This window comes from Lethenteron reissneri, chromosome 65 (genome assembly GCF_015708825.2).
Source record: "Lethenteron reissneri isolate LAM-NWPU_2019-01 chromosome 65, ASM1570882v1, whole genome shotgun sequence".
NCBI lineage: Eukaryota > Metazoa > Chordata > Hyperoartia > Petromyzontiformes > Petromyzontidae > Lethenteron > Lethenteron reissneri.
This window is the reverse complement of record NC_083843.1, coordinates 243,934-257,832: the sequence shown is the minus strand read 5'-3', so window position 1 is coordinate 257,832 and position 13,899 is coordinate 243,934. Positions and strand designations below refer to the sequence as shown.

At 53.9% G+C, this 13,899-nt stretch overlaps 1 pseudogene; it reads right to left on the bottom strand.

Moving 5' to 3' along the window:
* Window positions 1-4,244: 4,244 nt before the first annotated feature.
* LOC133359491 (E3 ubiquitin/ISG15 ligase TRIM25-like) lies at window positions 4,245-13,265 on the bottom strand (annotated as a pseudogene).
* Window positions 13,266-13,899: the final 634 nt, after the last annotated feature.

Below are 13,899 nucleotides of genomic sequence, written 5' to 3'. Positions count from 1 at the left end.
AAGTCGACATATGTTCGTTGCGTGTTGCAACGAGTATCCAGGCGCACGAGGTCCTGAAGCGGAAACAGGTGGTCGTTTGCACTGCTGCCGCGGTCTCAGCTCCGGCCACGGTGGTCACCGAGCCCCAGGTCGTTCACCCATGGGAGGAGGCGTTCGCTGCAGCACGACCGGGGGATTGGAGGTCGGGGGGTCGTTCGCCTCTGCGATCGACCCGCAAGCTGGAGCAACCGAGACCTCCGACGTCCCTCATCACGTGCTACAACTGCGGCCTTCAGGGCCACGTGGCATCCGGGTGCCGCGCTCCACGTCAGCGTGCCACGGGACCTCGGCTGGACGACGACCATGGCCCCAAGTCATCCCAACTACCCCCGGCAAGTCTCGGCACTTCACATGCTCGGCCTACATACATGACACACATGGGCCATCGCTTTGCGGTGGAGGAGGTGCGATTGGGGGCCGGGGATTCGGTTCGGAAAGGGGGGTTCGTACGGGGCCCAGGGGAAATTAAATGGTCTGAGTTGGGCCACAGAATTGTGGCTGCGTCGGCTGCTTCGTCGGTCGTTACGGGATTTATAGACGGGGTCGAGGTCAGGGTGTTGGTGGACACGGGAACGTCGGCGACTATAATTTCCGACCTCATTTATAACATTCTCCCCGCCCAATGTCGACCTCTGCTTCCGGTGGAAGTGCCATTTTACGCTGCAAATGGGGGCTCGTTGGGTATTATCGGTCAGATTCGGGCGACCATTTGCATAGGGGATATTAAATTGGCGGGACCTGTTTTCGTCTCCTCTTCCCTAGCGGTTACTTGTCTGTTGGGCACAGATTTTTTGGCTAAGATGCCCATTAAAATTCTTGTGGATCAACGTTGTATTGAGCTGCCATCGGGTCGCCGTATTTCGTTTTTATCTAACCCTACTGAAATACGGACGGCGTGCGCGACGATCCAAGCGCTAGCGACACAGATGGTGCATGTGCCCCCGGGTTCGCAGATGTTGATACCCCTCCGGTTGCAGAAGCCATTGGGTGGAGAGACTGCGGGACAAGGCGTGCTTTTGGGTCCATCGAATAGAGCTGTCGGCGGTCTGGATTTGGCGGTGGCTCAAACGTTGGTTCGGGCTGACGAGGACCCGTTCGTTATGGTTTTAAACGCTGGTTCGCGGCTGGCCGCTATTCAGCAGGCCACCGTGCTTGCTCATGCGGCACGGGTCCCTGCGGAAGAGCGTCTTATTGCACATGTTGATCCCGTCTCGGCGCGCTGTAAACCGCCAGGTGCTGTACCTGAGAGTGAGTTGGTCGCGGCCGCGAATGTGCCGATGGTTGACGTTCCCGCTACCCCTGCAGGCGGGGACTCGCTACTCTCACTGTCTCTCGTTGAGTGGGGCTGACTCCAGATGGCTGACAGCTCCCTGCTCGCGTTGCGTCGCAGGGCGGGGGGTCCCGAGGAGGGTCGAAAGCGAGCTGGCTCCTGGCTGCTCAAGCAGGGCCTGCTAATGAGATGGGACGATATGTCCCGGTGGCACGCACTCGTCGTGCCTTCCGCTATGCGGGGCAAAGTTGTTCTGGCCGCACACGAACGCCTCTTGCATCTGGGTGTAAACAAAACGCTTGCTCTGCTCCAGCGTGACTATTATTGGCTGGGGATGGGGATCGATGTGGTCAATATACTGAAGGGGTGTGTGGATTGCGCCGAACGGAAACCACCGCCCATTGCGCCGAATCCACCGCTGCAGTCCATTCAGGTTTCGCGCACTAACGAGCTTGTTGCGCTGGATATTTTGGGGCCTTTTCCTGTCACGCCTAGGGGTAACAAGTACCTGTTGGTTGGTGTGGAATACTTTACCCGATGGCCTATGGCGTGGCCACTCGCCAACCAGTCGGCGGCGGCCGTAGCAGACGCCTTTGTCCAAGGCTACGTCTTGGACAAGGGGGCTCCCGAACGCTTGCTGACCGACCAGGGAAATAATTTTTCGAGTAAATTGCTGCAGGAGGTGTGCGACCTGTTGGGTACAAAAGAGGTGCGTACCTCCCCGTACCACCCACAGACTGACGGGATGGTGGAGCGGCTCCACAGAACTTTAACTTCCATGTTGTGCCAGCAGGTGTGCGAGGCACAGGTTGACTGGAACTTGCAGGTCCCGGGGGTCTTCGCCGCGTACAGAATGGCCCCCCATGCAGCAGCAGGATTTTCCCCATTTTATCTGATGTACGGTCGGGAGGCCGATCCGCCCATGGAGACTCAGCTGGGACTTTCCGTGCCACGGCCTAATTCCAAGTTGGCCGACCATATTAAATTTAACATTGCAAAACTGGCCGAGGCACGGGAGGCCGCACGGCTTAATTCGAGGTCTCGCCAAATCGCCAACGAGCGCTTGCGTGCATGGAGCGTGTCCGTGCACGATTGGAAACTGGGCGATGGGGCCTGGCTGCATTGCCCTCATGCACCTTTGGCTACGTCGCCTAAATTATTGAGGCCATGGCGGGGACCCGTGGAGGTCGTGCGGGTTGCACGCCCCGAGTGTGTGCAGATAAAATGGGGAAAGCAACGTTGGTACGTTCACCCCTCCCGGCTGAAACCGTTCTCGCCACCATATGGCCTTCCTTTGTGTCGGGAGGACCGAGCATGTGGTGTGACCGACGACCCGGGGAGGGAAATGTCTCCGCCTGCTCCTCACATGTTTTCGCCTGATCCGCTCCCAGGTGTCTTGGAACTGATGGCTGCCGACGACCGGCGACCACATCCCCACGGTACGGACGGTTGTTCCAGGCCCGATCCGTGCCTTCCTGGGCTGCCGGAGCCACCGGTCGGTCGACAGCGTCCTGTCCCGTACGACGGACCGGCCAGGCGGACTCGCGCTAGATTGCGCAACTTTTCCTGACCCAATAAATGAGGTGGAGGTGCGGGACGAGTCGCCCGGATCATCTCGTCACGACGTTCCCCGTCCGTTCGACCGCTCTATCGTTCCATTCGAGGAGCAAGCGGGTGGGGGATCGGGAGTCGAGGAGACACTGGACTCGTCGGTCTTTTCGAAATAACTTTTATTCGGTTACTCGTCGGTTTGTACATAGTTCGTTCTTGTTACTAGTTAACGTTCAGGTGTTGTGTTGTTGTGTTGTGTTGCTGTGTTGCATTGTGGTTAATGTTACGGGGCACACTTGGTGAGTGGGGTTTTTTTTTTGGTTTTTGGCAGCCGGGCCGGCTGCGAGCTATGTGGGAGGGGGTGATGTAGTGGTGATACGCGCTGACAGTAGGGATCGTGTGGCAGCGCGTGGTGATTGGCTGTGTGTCGGTGACGCGCGCTGACGGTGAAGGATCATAGGGCAGCGCGGGGTCATGGGTTATGTGGTGGTGATTGGCTGTGTGTTGGTGACGCGCGCTGACAGGGAGTGATCGTGTGGCAGCGCGGGGCGATTGGTTGTGTGGTGGTAACACGCGCTGGGAAAATGGATCGTAGGAACAGCGCATCGTGATTGGTCGACTAGTGGGTGCTCACATTGCGGTCCGCATAGACTCCGTCTCCTCGGGAGCGGAGGGCTATATAAGGCGGCGCGCGCGGGCGCTCGGGGAGTGGGTGACCAGTGAAGACAGAAGACGGAGGAGGAAGAGGGAGGGCCCTGAGATCGCTAGTCCCGCTGTCCTTGTAAGGGCCGGGACCCTGTGTGGCTCAGAGGCGGGACCTTGGGACCCGGGGCCGGACGTCCGTGTGAGGGCCGGGCCACGGGACCCAGTGGTCGTGACCCATACCCAAGCTGGGGTGGGTCTGTAGGTTCCCTTGGAAGCTATGGGGCTGGAGAGCCCGTGTGTGTGTAGCCGGGTGGAACGTGTAGCGTGAGCTGTAGTGTCCAAACGTGTTATTGTGGCTAAGGAAGAGCTGTAGTGTCCACACGTGTTATTGTGGCTAAGGAAGAGCTGTAGTTGTCCACACGTGTCATTGTGCCCAAGAGAAGAGTTAATAAAGTGTGCTACCCGTCAAGTGGTCTCCCGCTGTAATTCACAATACTACATATCTAAGGGTTTACACCTAGCTCAGGGGAAATGGTTAACACTGGTATATCCTAATCTCCCCAGGGGAAGGGTACTGGGAGTCCCTACACCCTACCAGGCTATCAGGCTCTTCCCACAGCACTGACCGAGGGTTTATCCAACTCGGCCAGCCAGGTAAAGTAGCCCTCTAGCCTGTCTCTAAACCCCTCTACCCCCGTCGCCCCTACTCCCCTACCACTCGCTCTCTGGCTCCCGTTGAAGACCCCGTTAACGTCATGGGTCGCCCCTCAAATACCCCGGGCGGCATGACGTCACTTTCCCCTGACGTCATTCTCCCCCGAGGCGAGTGTGACCTAACGTCATCACTCCACTCCTCAACACATCCATGCTGGCTTCACACACACACAGCGGTACTTCTTTTATCACCCCCAGCTAATGAAGGTTATGAGGATTGTTCACGCTCAGCCCCCCCGTTGTGATGGAGAGCCACGCTGCTCCTAGCCACCGACAGCCACCAGCCAGCCACGGGCGTGGCACTGCGCGTGACGGTGACAAGGGTGGCGAGCGCCGTGCGTCGTGGCATCTGCCCTCTGCGCTGTTCACGTTCACCTCTCTCAGGACGCACCACTCAGATCCACAATCCTCACTGAGTCTCCGCCCCCCACCCACAGAACAGGGAGGAGGGGCTGAGTGAAGGTTTGGTGACACGAGTACAACGGCGCCATGGAGTCGGCGCTGTAAAACGACAGCAGCCCCGCGTCCCAGTCCAGATGGACCCCGACTCTCCGCGGAGGCTCCGGCACCGACAGTGACGTCACTACCCCGCCATGCCGCACTGAGAAGCTGTCGCCACGTTTCTGTAGGCACCAGGAGACGTCACTCCCTCCTAGGCTGCACTCAGCACCACTCCCTTTCCGTGGAATCGTCCCGTACGCGACTCCAACCCGACACCCCCACGCTCTCCCCACGTCCACCTCCCAGTAGTGCTGACCCGACGAGAAGCTCTCAGAGCACAGGGCTTGTGGATGGCACTCAAAGCGGTATGGGTGATGGAGGCGACCCTGGGGGACACCACTCAGCGTCACCATCCTGAGATCCGAGGAAATCTGGAAGTGGTCGTGGGCTGAGTTTTTGTCCAGAGTCGGTGAGCGCCCATCTGTGGTGAGGACAGCGACGATGCTCACACAGCGGTCATGGCGACGCGTGCGCTGTAGCAGCACGAGCAGTACACGTGGCGTGTACACACACACTAGTGTTCTGTTGGCTGTTGTGTTGTTGTGGTCATACCGCACTACATGCTACGTTCATACGTAACACTGTGATTATCACGCGTATGACAAATGCATACAGGACTAATATTCGTTATTAATGTACTTTTCCTAGTATTCGTTAGTATTGGTATACACATACAAATTTTCATTACCGTATTTTCCCGCATATAGCCCGCATACGCATATAACCCGCAGACGCATATACCCCGCAAAAATAGCTTTTTGTGTAAAACAAATTTCAGATAGCCCGCACCTCAATATATCCCGCACCTCCATATACCCCGCATGCATTCATATCTTTAACGTCGTTACCGCAGCTTAATTCCATCATATTAATACGAAGTGTACATTTGTAATACATCCCACTATCAAATAGTTAACATTAAAATCATAACGTGCACAAAGAAAACAAACTAATCGGAAACGAGTGAACTTAAAACAGTAAATAAGTAACAAAAGTAAATATCCAAAAATTAAGTAACACATAACTGGTAGATAAGTAAGTACAGTTTTAGCACTGGTAGATTGCGCACTGCGCAGACAATAGCGGCAATACCAGCTCTCCCGTCGCCGGTAGTGTCTGTGTACACATATACTAATATTCTTTAGTATCTGTGTACACATAATGCTAATCACTTGTCAATAATAACAACTAGTGAATAATAATAAATAATAACAAAAGTACTACACTAATATGACCATGGGTGTGTGCAGTGGTAGTGAAGAGTGCTGATGATGCCAGCAATACGATGTTAATGTCACTCTCACAGCGTCTCTCTACAAACACGACGCCTGTACCATAGCCAACCATAGCCACGCACACTCTCACATCCACACGCAGACATTGTGTCACAGCCTCGCACACTCTCACACCCACACACACACATTGTGTGTCACAGCCTCGCACACTCTCCCATCCACGCACAGACATTGTGTGTCACAACCTGGCACACTCTCACACCCACGCACACACATTGTGTGTCACAGCCTCGCACACTCTCACATCCACGCACACACATTGTGTGTTACAGCCTGGTACACTCTCACACCCACACACAGACATTGTGTCACTCCGCTGCTGGATGAGCGCCTCCCCACGCAGTACGCGTCCTGGGGGGGGGGGGGTTATTTGACCATACTTCATCGCTCTCGTCAGTGTTCGTTGACGATGGTGGGGATAGTGAACGTAGAAGCGTAGATGTGCAGTACAACAAAGGTTCACGCTGCACTGCCCTCTGCTGGTGTGATGTGTAAACATTCGGCACGAGGGAGACAAAGGCGGCCGGGCGTGGTACTGGCCAACAACCCCCTGGTGTGCACTGACGGCCTTCATAGGTGCTGCTGCTACTCGCTGACAGCACTTGCCCCAGTACCCAGCAGTAGGGTTCAGTAGAATATTGAAGCTGTTAAACACATTTTATTTCACCAGGTAGAGCCCACTGATCCATGTCGCTCTCTTCCAGAGTCTGCATCTCTCTCCCCGTGGTGGGGTGGATTTTTCCCTGGTTCCTCGATTTTTTCCTTCAGGTTTAGAATACATTATCATTCAGAGGATTTGGCTGCAGCTATAAATATCCACGTGATTAGCCACTTCGTAGAGCTGTCATTTGTGATAGTCAGATCGCTTGCGAAAAAAGAGCGACATGGTTCAGTGGGTTCCCTACCTGGTAAAATAAATGAAATGTTGATGAAGGCGGGGAGCACAGAAGTGCAGTGCAACACAGCGGGACACGTGGGTGCAAGACTGAGGAACTCACAGAGGACAGGCAGGAATCTGTTCACGACCCTTTCAAGGGAGCGGATCGTGGTTGCGTCCAGTGAAGCGGGAAGTGGGGGTGCAGATTCCTTTGGGATCTCTCTCCAGGGACAACCACCAACAGCATTACACACAGCCTCGTTTACCCACAGCATTGGAATACTCAGCATCTATAGTACACACAGCCCGTGTCTCACACACATCCCGTGTCTCACACACAGCCAGTGTCTCACGAACAGACTGTCTCACGCAGCCCGTGTCTCACACACAGCCCGTGTCTCACACATAGCCTGTCTCACACAGCCGGCATCTCACACACAGCCCGTGTCTCACATACAGCCCGTGTCTCACACACAGCCTGTGTCTCACACAGCCCGTGTCTCACACACAGCCCGTGTCTCACACACAGCCCGTGTCTTACACACAGCCGGTGTCTCACAGCCAGTGTCTCACACACAGCCTGTGTCTCACACACAGCCCGTGTCTCACACACAGCTCGTGAATCACACACAGCCCGTATCTCACACAAAGCCCGTGTCTCACATACAGCCAGTGTCTCACACACAGCCAGTGTCTCACACACCGCCTGTTTCTTACAAACAACAACCGCCATTCGCCACTAAGTGGCGGTGACGTCACCACGATGCTTGTGCCAGGCCATGTGCACCTTGAGACCACGTGAAGTGTCGAACGCCCGCTGGCAGGAGGTCACGGGGCAGACCCAGGTGCCACGGGTCGACCGACTGAGATGACTGGTTGATGCACCACCTGTGCCCCCTACTGTGCCAACTTGCTGTGCTTTAGTCACACGGCGCTCCGCTCGTTGTTGTGACCATCACTCCTCCTCCCTACGTTGCTTACAACTGCCCGGTAACGTCCTTCATGAGCCTCCTCCACAGAGGCCGATCTTGAAACCACTGGTACTAGTCATCGGCAAGCCCACTCAGCTCCACATCCTCCTCTATAACATCACTCCATCTCTTCTCTAGCCCGTGCCACGCCCGTTTAGCCCCCTCGGTCTGGCCAAACAAAATCTGTTTAGGCATGCGGTGGCTGGGCATGCGGGCTACATGACCCAACCAACGCAGCCTTTCCTGCTGGAGGAGCTCACCGATGGGACTCTGTCCAGATCTTTCAAGTATTTGTGGGCTCCTCACACAATCCAGCCTGGTTAAACCCAGGATAGATCATAGGCAGGCCAGCCTAAATGTTTCTAACCGGCGAAGATGTTCCATTAGGGGGGTCCACGTTTTGCAAGTGTAGAGAAGGGAGGGAATGACTGTGGCCGAGAAGACCTGAAGCTTTGTGCAGAGCGACAGACCAGGTAACTTTCATACAGCGTTATGCAACCGATGAAAAGATAATGCCGCTGGACTGTTTCGGAGTGAGGCTTCTGCTGTTAAACCAGAGTCGGTCATGAGCACACTGCCCAGGTATGGGAAACTCTCCACTCTCTCCACAACTGCCCCATCACCAATTGGGAGTTGTGGGTGTGGAATGTCCCATGGAACAAAATACCTAGGCAAGTGCTTAGTTTTGGTGGGGCTGATGGTAAGGCCCCACCTCTTAGTGGCAAGCTCCAGATTCAGCAGCAGCATCTCCAACTCCTCCTCTGAGTGAGCGGCAATTACCAGATCATCAGCATACATAACGTAGTTGACTAAAAGGGAGCCGTCCCTTGACCGCACCAGGGAATCGATCAGCCTTCCATTGTATCTGTACCAGATGGAAATTCCTCTGGTACAACCATCAAATGTTATACGAACCACGTGGTGAAAAAATATGTTAAATGTGGGAGCCAGAGGACATCTCTGTCGCATCCCAAGGTGTACAGGGAATGGCTCTGACTCCCAGCCACGTGGTTTTACCTGGGCCCGCTCACCATCATGAAGGTCCTTAATAATCATGAGCAGAGGGTCAGGGACTCCGAAAGCATGAAGAACAACCCAGAGCCCAGGCCTACTGATGGTATAATAGGCCTTGACCGGGTCAATAAAGCAAAGATGTAGGCCTTGTTGTAATTCCCTACACCTCTGCTGTAGCAGACGGACAGAAAATATGGCATCTGTGGAAGGACCGCCCTTTCCTGAAACCACATTGGGGCTCCGCAAGCCTCTCCTCTGCGTGCCTGGCAATGCGATGTTGAATAATCCTTGCCAGGACCTTTCCCGGCACACTGAGATGTGAGATGCCCCTGTAGTTGTTACAGTCTGTGCGGTCTGATGGGGGACCATCAGGGCATCCTTACAATCCTGCGGAACCCGCCCAGTAGTCCAGTAGTCCAGACTGATGTTATGATGTCATATAGGGCAGTCTGTGCACAAACGCCACCCTCCCTCAGCATTTCACTTGGGAGATCATCTCTGCCCAGTGCCTTTCCTGGTCTCAGACTCCGGATTGCCTTCAGTACTTCCTCAACAGATGGCACCTCAGCCAGCCACTCACAAGGGGTGACTTCTTCTAATATTTGAAGCACCACAGCCTCAACAGGGTCATCCCCACTTTGTCCCATTATGTTTTCCATGTCGAGAGATTTCCCCTTCCTCAGGACTTCACAGAAATGCTCAGCAAATCTGCAAACCTGTTCCTGGGGGTCGGAGATTGGATCACCATTATTTCCCCTAATGATGGTAATAGGTGGTGCGCTGCAGGTTACTTTTTTGATGGAGTTGAATAGTGATTTGTGATCGCGGGCCATTGAGGCAGACTCCATCTCCTCAGTAACCCGCCACCACCATCCATCCTTGCAGCACCTCACGGCTCTCCGAATCTCGAGCGAAGGCTGCGGTAAGCCTCCTCATTCTCCGACGTGGGATACTGTAGCCGATGAGAATGGGCCTGTCGCTTTTCTCAGCAAGCTTGAACACTTCCTCTGTCAGCCAGGGAATTCTGGGGAGGTCTGGACCGTGTACCCAAAGCAGTCATTGCAGCTGCATGAGCCACAATCTTAAACCTCGCCCATTTACCCTCGACATCAGAAGGAGTGGGGGACGATGCCAACCCCAGCCGTAAGCGATGAAGAAATTGTCGCAACTTCCATCAGCTACCTGAGACCAGGCCACCTTAGGTTTGAATGGCGTCCTGCGCGCACACACACTACCGGAGTGGAAGAATGGCAGGCGCATCTTACAGACGCATCTTACACACAGCCTGTCTCAAACACAGTCAGTGTCTCACACACAGCCCGTTTCTCACACACATCCCGTGTCTCACAGCCTGTATGTCTAACACACACACAAACACACCCTGTGTCTAACACACACAGTACATTTGTTAACACACACATCCTGTGTTGTGAGTTTTTAACCGTGAGACGTTAAGGATCTGTACCTGCGCATCTCCTCCAGGTGCCCCTGTGGAAGAGAGAGAGCGATCATGAGTGACGTCTCAACCCTTGGACCACAAGTCCCCATACCACTGCCCACTCTGTTGTTCTGGACACCCAAACGGCGTCTCCACAAAGGCGCTCCCCACCTGCAGGAAGGCGAGCGAGTCCCTCTCGTACTGCAGGGCGTGCAGGCGAGCGGCCGCCGCCTTTAGCTCGCCGATCTCCCACTTGTGACGAGCAATGTCTTCCTCGATCCGAGACAGCAGCTCACGCTCCTTCATGGCCATGCGATGTAGAGCCTCCCTCTCGTCCTCGTCCAGAGCCTTCCTTAGGCGGGCGAACTTGCCTGTGATGCGACCCCTGATCCCGGCCACTGATTCCTGTGGAGACACGGGGACCAAGGTTGGCTCCCTGAGCCATGAGCCACTCCGTGTGTGCGTGTGGGCACCACGGTGGCTAGGAGATGTTGACTCCCTTGGCTGGTAAACAGCAGGTTTGGGCTCGATCCTGACCCTGACGCCTGTATATTTGGAGTTTGTGTGTTCGCTGTGTGGCTGTGTAGATTTTTCTCTGGGTCCTCCGGTTTTTGCCTCCAAATTTAGAATCAACGTTGCACGTTCAGAGTATTTGGCTGCAATAAATTTCTTACAATCAGTCATTTTGTTTATCTATCATTTGTAATAACCAGGTCGCTCCTGACAAAGATCTAAATAGCTCAATGTAGTCGTTCCTGGTCAAAAATAAAAATAGTTCAGTCTATGGGTCTCTATGTATCTCTTTATGTCCCTATTTATCTCTATCAGTCTCTATGTATATCTATGTGTCCCTATGTATCACTATTTTTCCCAATATCTCTATGGTTATCCATATATCTCTATGTATCCCTATATATCTCTATGGGCCTCTAGGTAATTATTTGGGTCTCTTTGTACCTCTCTTTGTCCCTATGTATCTCTATGGGTCTGTTGCTATATTTTCACGTGATGATGATGATGCCAGACACTTTGCTGAGCTGATATTGTTTGTGACAACCAGGGTTGCTTATGAAAAATCTACACAGCTCAGTGGGCCTTACCTGGTAAAATAAAAATAGTTGTAGTTTAAATAAACTCGACCTCCCGTGCAGCGCAAAAGCTGCACCACAGCTCCACCCCGACAATCCGTGGCACTCTCTACATTGTCTTTTTCCACAGGAGTGAAAGACACGATGCTAAGTAGCCCAACCTCACAGCTGACTCGCTAAAGTGGTTATCGAATGCGGTAAATATGCAGCCCCCTTGTAGTTAATGTTGCGTTCGAAAGTGAATAATATAGTTAGAAGGCATCACAGTTATGAAGCTGCACGAAGTTGGCTTGAATTAATTTTGACCTCCACGACTTCCACACTGGGTGGAGGTCACGGGGTCAAAGAACCAGACCCGGACACGGTACCTGGGCCTTCTTGTGAGCGGCCTCCATCCGCTTCACGGACTCCTCCGCCTACTTCCTCTTCTCCTCCACCACTCGCGTCTCCTCCCCTACGTGTGTCTGTAGTGAGAGACGAGACGTCACCTGGGGAGACCCAAACCCCCTGAGCCACCCCTCACACCGCCCTTTCCTCCACACCCCTCCACAGCAAAGGCCCTCATCTCCACGCTGCCTCTATACGTCGACTGAGAAGGGGGGAATGGGGAGTGGGCAAGCTGATGCCTCATTGTAGAAGCAGCCGGTGGGAGCCGTGCTGGCTTGGTGTCCATACCAACTCGGACCCTTGGGCCCATGTGACCACAGCTGTCTAGTCTAGAAGATAAATCTAATAAAGTTATTTCTCAGGTGGCTGTGATATCAGTTTCAAGTCTCTGTCCACTTAATTACTTTACAGCGCAATTAAATGTATTGATAGCCTATGATTTAATACATCCTGAGGCTTTTTCCTGAAATGCAAACCACAAGATTAGCTATACAGGCAGAGAGAGAGATTCAAAAGGGAGAGGATGAACACACGATAGTTTTTCTCATCAGATATGTTGTAGCCGAGTGACAGAATTGCTCAGATCATGTTACGGTGTCTCACTCTGAGGGCCTCACCCTCCGTGTCTCGTGCTCGTCCTTCAGCATCAGGACCCTGTGTCCTGTGTGTTCTCCTGCGTTAGTGCAGGTAGAGCAGACCAGGCTGCTGTCTATTGTGCAGTAGAATTTCAGCTCCCTTTTGTGATTCGGGCATCTTCTCTCATCCAATCTCGCAGTGGGATCCACCACAGCGTGGTCTCTCAACCTGGGATTCTCCAGATGAGGCCTAAAGTGAGAAAAACAGAAGGACATCTCACATCTCAGGCAGGTCTTCACTGCAGGAGTCTGGCCACCACTGCAATGGTCACACACGACGGCCGTGGCCATCCCGTCTCCAACTCTAAGCTGCTCTGCCAGGTTGGCGAAAGCCACATTCCTCTTCAGCTGGGGTCGCACAGGGAAGGTCGCTCGGCACTGTGGGCAGCTGAAGCTGCTCGCCGTCTTCCAGGCGGCCTCCAGGCACTGGAAGCAGAACGAGTGTCCGCAGCTCAGCGTGGAGGGGCAGACGAACGTGCCCAGGCAGATGGAGCAGCGCAGCTCACTATCAACACTCTCACTGGGAGTCGCGCAAGCCATGACTCATGGGCTTTGCTGGGATCGCTCGCTGTGTGGCTCAGAGAGACGCTCGACCAGGACCTCTCTCTTATAGTGACGGTGAAGAAGGAAGTAAAATACTTAAAATATTTTCGTTGTCGTCACTGACATCACGAGACACTGCCGAGAATGTGAACCCATGTCCTTGGTGCGCAAACAGCAGCTTCAAGGTTAACATGGGTACAGTACACACCTTGACATGAACAAATATATTCATTTGAAGAAATTAGTGTTATTGTTAATATAAATCGGTGAGACTCAGCTGTGGTGGCTAATTCATGAGATGAGTATCGAGAGATAAACTCATACTGGGAGGAACCTCCTGGTTCCACCATCCCACAGGGGATTATTGTGTCCGTCTGTCTGTCGTGCATTCAAAAATGGGAGGGGTGGGGCTGGGTGGAGAGGGGAGGGTGGGGATGGGCTGGGTGGGGAGGGAGGGGCTGGGTGGGGAGGGGAGGGTGGGGAGTGGAGGGTGGGGAGTGGAGGGTGGGGAGTGGAGGGTGGTGAGGGGCTGGGTGGGGAGGGTGGGGAGGGGCTGGGTGGGGAGGGTGGGGCTGGGTGGGGGGTGGGAGGGATGAGGCTGGATGGGAAGGAGCTGCTCACCCCGTGGTGCCCTTATAAAACTCAACGTTTAACCTACTCACGCCGGCTTGTACCCGTCCTCACAGTCGGGCATATTTGCGGAATACACCACGCCGCCGTTGACTCTGGCCATTGACCGAGCAACCCAACGTTCCTACCAGCTCCCTCCGTGTGTTTCTACAATTTAGGGCACAAGTTGGTGTTCATGGCAAGAAACAGCAATGGATTGGGTGCTACGGTGGCTGACAAATGTTATCTCGCTCGCCTGATGCCTGTTTTATATTTAGAGTTTGTGTCTTTGAGCCTTTTGCTTGCAGAATTAATCTATCAC